Source organism: Alligator sinensis, unplaced genomic scaffold (assembly GCF_000455745.1).
Source record: "Alligator sinensis unplaced genomic scaffold, ASM45574v1 scaffold840_1, whole genome shotgun sequence".
Classification (NCBI taxonomy): domain Eukaryota; kingdom Metazoa; phylum Chordata; order Crocodylia; family Alligatoridae; genus Alligator; species Alligator sinensis.
In genome coordinates, this window is record NW_005842643.1 from 671,201 (window position 1) to 679,485 (window position 8,285).

The 8,285-nt window shown below is 42.1% G+C and overlaps 1 protein-coding gene across 1 annotated transcript in view; it reads right to left on the minus strand.

The window, feature by feature from the left end:
- LOC102385138 (interferon-induced GTP-binding protein Mx1-like) overlaps positions 1 to 2,297 on the minus strand; it is a 31,245-nt gene extending 28,948 nt beyond the window's left edge. The window contains exon 1 of the mRNA XM_006033589.3: positions 2,255 to 2,297. The gene's annotated coding sequence lies outside the window, so the exon portion shown is untranslated. The remainder of the gene's footprint in view (positions 1 to 2,254) is intronic.
- Between the last annotated feature and the right edge of the window lie 5,988 nt (positions 2,298 to 8,285).

An 8,285-nucleotide genomic window follows, 5' to 3' on the forward strand; every position in this document is an offset into this window, starting at 1 on the left:
GGTCTGGCATTGGCGGCTCATGTTCATCTTGGAGTCAATAATGACTCCAAGATCCCTTTCCGCCTCTGTGCTCACAAGGGGGGAGCTCCCCAGCTTGTATGTATGCTGTGGATTCCTTCTCCCCAGGTGCAGCACTCTGCATTTATCTACATTCAGCCCCATCCTATTACCATCCACCCACTTCTGTAGTCTGTCTAAATCTAATTGCAGCCTCTCTCTCCCTTCGAGCGTGCCCACCTCTCCCCACATCTTGGTGTCATTGGCAAACTTGGACAACATGTTTTCCACCCCCTCGTCTAAGTCTCTGATGAAGATGTTGAACAGTGTAGGCCCCAGGACCAAGCCCTGGGGGACCCCACTATTCACATCCCGCCAGGCTGAGTACGACCCGTCCACCACCACTCTCTGGGTGCGCCCCATCAGCCAATTTTTGACCCATCCAACTGTGTAGGCATCAATGCCACAGTTGCTCAATTTATTAATGAGAATGGGGTGACAGACAGTGTCAAAGGCCTTCTTAAAGTCCAGAAAGACTACATCCACGGTGACACCATCATCCAAGGATTTAGTTACTTGGTCATAAAAGGCCTTTTGTGTTGGTTTGTGGAAGCCCCCTTTTCAAAAATGAAGAACTGGGAACAAAACACTTTGGAGGTTCAAAACCTATTTGAAGTATTTTAGTCTTTAAAATAAATAAATAAATAAAACATTTCAGGAAAAAAATGGATTCTTTTCTTCATTTTGGGTAACAGCTATTTCTTCAATGATATAGTTTGATAAAAATGATCTGAGAACCTTTATCAGTATGGTAGTTAACAAATGGGTATGAGCAGAATGATCCTAGTCCAAAGATGGATGGTGACAGATTCTTCTCTGACAAGAAGGAACAGGTTTAAATTGCAATGAAACAGATTTAGGTTGGCTATTAGGAAGACTTCTCTATGAGGGACATAAACCACCCTCATAATAGTGAGGAAGTTCTTCCTGATCTCCAACCTGATTTCCATCTGCTGCAGGTATATTTCAGTGAGGGAACCCATGACTTGACAACACAAATCTTTCTCTAGGTATATCTACTCTGAAGACTGCAGTGTAACCCAGAACTACCTGAGAATCCTTTAAGTGATTTAGCATGAGCACAGGAATCAGTCTAACTTCAGCAACACTGAGTTGAGAAACAGAATAAATTAGCCTACACAGAGCCACAGGCATAGTGCTTCTGGTACCTGAGCCAGTGTGGACAGCTTCCCACTGAATGAATCTCTGTGCTGAACTTCAAGAGCAGGCAATAGAAAAAAAAGGCTTTTCAAGGTTCCTTCTAAAACAGGTCATAAAAAAAGTGTCAGACAAAAGATAGGCTGATAGTAAAAGATAATAATGCCCAGAAGTTTTTTGTATTTTGTTGATCAATATAATGCTGGCTTAATTTGACCTTTGCCTTTGTGTGTTTGTCTTCCAGTGTTTGTGTGTCTTTCGATGTTTGTCTTCCAGCATACTTATTATAAATAAGTAAATACATTAAATACACTAACTACATTATGTGATGACTTCCTGATTTCATTATCAGTAAATACTAGCCAGTACTTAAGCAACTCTGTCTATAAGGTTAGTCTATAAGGTGTATCTCTGACCTGCTTTCTGATTAATAATTGTTTTGATGACCATGGAGAGGTAGTTGTCCTGGTTCTGCAGTGCTCACAGAAGTAGCAAACAACATATTTCAGTATACAAGCAAACAGAGATATGGAAAATGTGTGTGTCCAAAAGGAGACACTATTCTTTTTGCTATACCATGCTGGTTGCCTTAGAAGTCTGGCCTCTAGTTCCCCTGTTCTAGGTTATACTTTCTAACCTCATATAACTCCCCTACACATAAATGACCTCCTATAGTACTCACAGTACTGAAAACAGTTACAGTGTTACCTATCTATCAAGCTGAATATTACAAAAAAAACCTCTAGCACTCTCAACATACAAATTCATATTATACAAATGCACCACACTTTAACACATTAAAATACTGTCTCAGAAACACAGCTTTAAGAAGAAAGAATGGCTGTATTTTGTATCCTTGGCTGATAAAAATGCTAATAGTTTTTTTATTACAGCCAGGATGAAATCTTGTGCCCAGTGTTTTGGATTTCTGTGTAGTATCTGCCAGTGGATGTACATTCAGCTATTAAAATGATGAATTCCAAATACCCACAGATGTACACATCACTATTTTAAAAAGGAAGATGAAAGAGACTCTTACCTACACAGCAGCTTGGACAAGGTGAAAGTGTTCACAAGACTGCATTCCCTTATCTTAGCTCCTAACTCCACCCACAGCACAGACAGAAAGGAAGAGAATTGAAACTATGAGATAATTATGTAGATCATATTTCAGTTCCTCATCCCTCTCGAACAAGTTCCCTACTATTCTCCATAGGTAATCAAGAGAAATGAAACTAAATGAAAAAGGAAACTTATAGTGCCACACCTTCTCCTCCTCTATGGAATTTTCCAGGGACTTGAACTGTTCAATTGTTTTCAGCATCCATGTTATACTTACTCTCACATCTTATATCCACCTATGGTTAAAGCAACTTGAACGTAAACGTGATAGATGCAGCAATTATAGATACTTTCATACATACAGTGGGGGCCCAATCTTTTTGGCAGGCATGTCACATATTAGTCTGCACCCTCTCCAAGGGCCACTCTGCTTCCTTATTCCTTACCAGTCTGCTACTCTGCTTTCTGCCCTATCTGCCACTGTGCTGCCTGTTCCTTCCCCAGTCTGCCACGTCACACACAGAGGCTGCCTATGCCACTTGTGACATTTGTGTCACAGGCTGGCCAACCTTGCTTTAGTGCAAGATTGCTGAGGCCTCTATGCTTTTATCTTTTAGGCTCTCTCTAAGTAGTGCCAACTACAGCCACTTGAAAACAATGCATCAGTCCTCCACAACTCATGATACTGACATAAAAACATGGCATCTCTAGAAACCGGGATTGTGGTTTCTTGTACCATTAGCTAAAAATGAGTGATTGCAATATATACATGAGAGAGCCTGAAGATAGACATGAGGTTCTTTTACTCTGTGGGTCTGTGGGCCAATCTGTGACAACCAGGGAGTTGTAACAGACCCTGGTGCAAAAGTGCAGGTTCATACTGTTACAGGGGTGTAGGTTGTAGCCGTGTTGGTCTAAGGACATAGCCAGGTCTAAGGACAATTTCAGGAATAGAAAGCAAGTTAGGAGAAATATTCTTTGGACATATAGCCTGTAACTATACGCGCAAACCTGTCAGGTAACCGTATGTTATATAACTCTGATATAATACTACTTTTTTTTGCATCATCACAGATCCTCACAGGAGGTGAGAGGCTTCATACTGGCTATGAACTGACTGCTCAGAGGAGTTTTCCATCTATTGACTCCTCTGTAAAATCCTATGAAAGATGAACTTTCATTTCTACCCAGAAGAACTTTTACAATCTTTTCTCTGATGCCTGATGAAGGTTGTTTGTGCCCGAAAGCTTGCAATTAAAGAATTTTTTTTTTTGCAAAAATCTTGTTGGTCTGCTAAAAGATATCATCTCCACTACGAGTCCTGCCTGGCTTTTTAAAAATAATTTGGATCATTAATTAAGATTAAATAGTGTTATATCAGAGTTATATACCACACAGTTACCTGATAGCCCATATAGCCCATATAGTTGCAGGCTATATGTCCAAAGAATATTTCTCTTAACTTGTTTTCTATTCCTGAAATATAAGGTTATTTGCTGGAGCTGAAGCATAGTGATCTGTCTAGGAGCTCAGTCCAGGGTCTTCTAGTAGCTATCTCAGCATAATACTTGGGAGATGAGGATGAACCTCTATGTTTTCTTATCCAGATGGCCTCAGATTTCTCAAAAGCTTAGCTAAAGTGCCACTTCACCAATAGTGGAACATGAACTTTTGTCATACTTCTCATCTTTGATGAGGCAGTCATACAAGTTAATGATTACTTTTTCACTGGTTTCTCTTGTCCATGAAAATAGGATTCTTGGTGATGACTATCTCAACACCATGAGAAGCTGAGATCACTTCTAAAACCTCCCTGTACAATTTCTCTGTAAGTGACATCTGCTGGGTGGCCACATTAACCAAAGGGCCTCAAGGGATGGCGCCACATTTGGTGGGACAGTCCTCTACCTGCCACTTGCTCAGGGAACTCTGAAGCCCTCCTCAGGCACGTGTGGGCAATGCTTTGGATTCACTGCAACGCAACCACAAACAATACAAACACTTGCTCCCGGATATAACTTGTTTTTTTGACCTCAGCAACAGACTGTCGTGGAATTGAATTACACCACGGGCTGTTCCCCTGCAGACAGCATGGCAAGGGAATGACGTTTTTATTTAACAAAGGAAGATGTCATGCCTGCTGTGCCCTGGCATGTTCCTTTAAGCTTGTGGATATCTGAATTATTCTCCAGGTTTGTGAGACCCTCAAATGCAAACCTTACCCAACTTTAACACTCTTCCATCCATAATTAGTTGAAACTGTTTTCCTACATATGAATCACTCACAGAGAGCTCCATGGGCCAGAAAACATTGAGTACCACTGTTTTATATTAAAAACTCTTTGGGGAAGGTACTGTTTCTCACTGTATTGTACTGTACCTAGAAAATGGAGCCACAATAACTTTGGATACCTAGAGGTGGTAGTGCAATACCAATCAATGATAATCTCGATATTTTGCTGCTATTAGAGACCAGGGTGTGGGTGCTCAGGGACAGTCACCTGACACATGGATGTAATCTGGGGTCAGGTTCCCGGGGAGCAAGCTCAGCAGCAAGTAAATAGAAACCACCCTGTGTAATGCATAAGTAAATAACTGGCAAGTTTTGTCTCATTTTCTTTGGCTCTTGTCAAGAACACTCCTTTTACCAGTGACTTGCTAGACATTCCCTTTTCATTTTTGGCTCGTGATCTTACCCCTCCTTCCCTTTCTGTCCCCAAATGACCCACGTGCAATTTTTCATCATTCAGACTTTATATGAGAAGTTCCCCTTTCTTTTATCCTCAATAAGTGAGTTTTGATGCAATTGAGTTTCCTTTGGTTGAAAGAATCGAAACTCAGATGTCGTGTCCTGGAAAACCACGAAGACAGCAGTAGGAGGGATTGGTAGAGAAGCAAGAAGTAGTGCATGAAAAGACTTCTGGGGAAAATAATACAGAGAGGAAGAGTAGGAAAGGGAAGGGACTGAAAACAAGTGAAAGAGAAGAGAATTTGATAGGGAAAGGTAAAGGAGGAGGAGAAGAGAAAAAAAAGAAAAAAAGAATGACAACTGGAAGGACAAGTTATAATTCTTGAAGGAGACAAGACGGAACTGGAAGGGACAAGTGTCATGGAGTTCCTCAGGTGGGCAGGAGTTTCTGTGGTTCAAGTATGGCAAGGCAACTGCAGCTACATTTGACGCTCAGCATGTGTCACACACATTAACTGACAGGAACATATGTATAGCCCTCTCAAATATGTTTGGTCCAGCAGAATCTTGTACTGACTGCCCCAGGGGAACCTCCCAACCCAATAAAAATCTTCCTTGAGATCTTACTCCTCCCATGCTGCAATATGAAGCTTAGCACCTGATCTAGGTACGATGGGAACCTGCTGGATTTGTATACAGAAGGGTCTCCAACAAAGGTGATGAGGCCTTGAAATGGCTTTATAAAGGAGAATGGGAAATGCTTCTGCTAGAAAATCACTGAATACAGAGAATGACTCATGCTTTACGTAGCATGAGAAGGAGGAGGAGCATGGGAATTGTCAGCAAGAATTGAAAAATGAATGTGTCCCTAATCATCAGTGAGAACTAGGTTTTGATCCAAAGAGAAAGGTAACATGAAAAGTCAAAAACAGTCATTGTGTCAGTCACTTGGCTATGATCTGTATCCTGTTTTATAGAAAACAAATGACTAAAGTTATTTAAACAGGAAAACATGAATAGGAAAGATGCACCTGTATGTGGTAATTCAGTTAATTTTGGTGATTATGGTAGAGAACCCTTAAGTTGAAGAACTTCTCGATTCCCCAAGTGTCTCAAAATTTGAATATTGCTATTTTAACAATAAACGTTCCCTCACTCTGATTTGTGAATGAGGAAATTAGCATTTCTCATCTTCACCAGGGGAGCTGAAGTTTTCATGCCCTGAGCCTCTGCACCAAAGCTCTTTAGCCAAGTGAGTCCCACTCCTGGGGAGCTTGTAAATTCTCTAGGACAGCAACCAGCACCCTTTGTAAGCCTTGGGCTGGAACAATCTGGCTCCGGTCTGACCTGGGCCAGGTGGCTTTGATAGTGCAGCAGCAGCAGCAGGGGTCTTTTGTCTGCATCTGCATTGGCACTAGGCAGCCAGGAGCTGCACCCATGCCACTGCTGCTTCTCTCAGCCCCATGCTCCCAAGCTGTGGCGTGGATGTTGCTTCCAAGTGGTGGAGAACTGAGCCAAGGCTGGAGTGGACAGCTGGCAATGCTGCTGCCCCTCTTCTGCCCTCCTCTCTGCACCTCCTAGTTACAACATGGGTGAAGCTAGAAGCTGCATAGTGCCAGTGAATCACTACCCAGCCCCAGCTTGGTCACAGGCACAAACAAAGCCCTTCAGCTCTCTGGGTTTGTGGGATCCAGTCCTCAGGCCATATGTTGCTGTAGGCTCCTGAACATGGCACCTTTGTGAGTCATTCTTAAGGTCCAGCTTCAGGAAAGCTCTAAGAACATGCTTGTGCCCCGTTAAAGTCCCTGCAAAAAAGCAAGCTAAATTAAGCCCGTCTATTTTTGCCTAGTTCTTTGATCAACAGAGCAGCTAGCTCAAAACTGTTGTCTTCAAGTGCATTTTACTAACCCAGAATTTAACCGGCTCTACAGGCAGCCGTGGCGGTGTTGGAGGCAGGGGAGGGGATGGCAAGCACCAACCAGTGGTCAGCTACCACCCACACATGCTGCTGGCAGTGTTGGCAGCTGGGGGGGGGGAGGGTGGTGAGCAGTGACTGCCCACAGGTGCCACTGGCAGCGTTGGCGGCACTTCTGTCAGGGCGTGCATTGCCAATCTCAGGGGGTGCATGTGCACCCGTGGACACCCCCAATGCGTTGCCAATGCTGAAATTACTGCTAGTTTATTGAGCTGGAGAAGGAAGGGGCCAGGGAGCAGAGAGTCTAAAGGAACAAGCAGATGAGAACGTTCTGGGTCCAAGGGACCCACGGTTAAGGTTTGCAGGTGCAGCCATCAGCATTAGCTGTATTATAGGAGTCAGATAGCAACTGAATCTGAAGGCAGCCTCAACTAAGCATAATGGCTCTCTTATTTCCAGCGGGCAAAACAATGGAAGTAGTTTCAATTCCAAGATGTAGCCCTTGGTCTTACATCCAAAGAAACTGCTCCTGGTAGGCATGATATTAAATATTTTGGGGCTCTGCACTCTCACAAGAGGAAGGAAAAAACTTGAAAATAGTAATCTCTCTCTTTTCTGTGGTCTCCAGTCCTTTGCCATCTCAGGGTGAAATGAGGCCTGGAGACTCGTGTTAATCTGTCACCATTCCTAGGTTCATCTTCTTTTTTTATTTATAATTTTTCATTTGTTGCTTAGTTTTTTGGGAGGTTTCATGGTTTGTTGTTGTTTAACAAGAAGAAGCTTCTAAAAAAAAAGGAAGTTTTGCAATAGCAAAAAAGAGAGTTTTGAAAAAAGAAGAGGATGAGTTTGTGAAACAAGGTCTGGCTCATTGTGATTTCCTCTACCAGCCCACCGTCAAGGATTTTTTGCCAGAACATTCATTACAGTGTTACCCTGGGATACAAAAATTCTATCATCTCCAACAGGTGCAGCTACCTCTGTGTGTCGTGCACAGAAGTTTTCTAGAGGGATCTCATGTGGATTCAATGACTTGCACATGTGATTTACTTTTATGGAATGAGACAAAACATTTAAAACCTTATATTTAATTATGTTTAAGATTAGATTCATATTTTAATGAAAACTCTTATCAGTATGTCTTCAGAAATGTATTGTCTGCTTCCAAGATAAACCAAAGAGTAATGAGGCTGAAGTAATGACACACCATATAAAAGAAAACATACATACTTCAACTATTTATTAACATATTCAGGATAATTCACCAAACAGGAGTCTCCAATGAGTCTCTACAGCAAAAATACACACACAATACAAAAATAAAATCCTACATCTAACTGAACACCAACTCCAAAGATTCAGGCATAAAAATGAAAGAAAATGTGCCGTTGCTTAAGCATGGCTACT